Consider the following 626-nt stretch of genomic DNA (forward strand, 5'->3'; position numbering starts at 1 on the left):
CTGGTTTGGTGGTCTTGGTCTGGACTCGGTCTCTGGTTTGGTGGTCTTGGTCTGGACTCGGTCTCTGGTTTGGTGGTCTTGGTCTGGACTCGGTCTCTGGTTTGGTGGTCTTGGTCTGGACTCGGTCTCTGGTTTGGTGGTCTTGGTCTGGACTCGGTCTCTGGTTTGGTGGTCTTGGTCTGGACTCGGTCTCTGGTTTGGTGGTCTTGGTCTGGACTCGGTCTCTGGTTTGGTGGTCTTGGTCTGGACTCGGTCTCTGGTTTGGTGGTCTTGGTCTGGACTCGGTCTCTGGTTTGGTGGTCTTGGTCTGAACCCTTACAAAACCTGCCCCCAGAAATGAACTTTTTTCTTTACCTGATGAATCTGATCTGAGGACAGTTGTGAGTTTTCCATGCTGGTCCTGATGACATCATCAACCACTAGAGGGCTCTGAGTAAACAGAGTTCAGTCTGAACGTGCAGCTCCTGGAGTAAAACTCACCCAACAGACCACCTCTGAACTATCTGCTGGATTACTAATCTGATGGATTAATAATCTGCTGGATTACTAATGTGCTGGATTAGTAATGTGCTGGATTAGTAATGTGCTGGATTAGTAATGTGCTGGATTAGTAATGTGCTGGATTA

This window comes from Austrofundulus limnaeus, unplaced genomic scaffold (assembly GCF_001266775.1).
Source record: "Austrofundulus limnaeus strain Quisiro unplaced genomic scaffold, Austrofundulus_limnaeus-1.0 Scaffold2061, whole genome shotgun sequence".
Classification (NCBI taxonomy): Eukaryota; Metazoa; Chordata; class Actinopteri; order Cyprinodontiformes; family Rivulidae; genus Austrofundulus; species Austrofundulus limnaeus.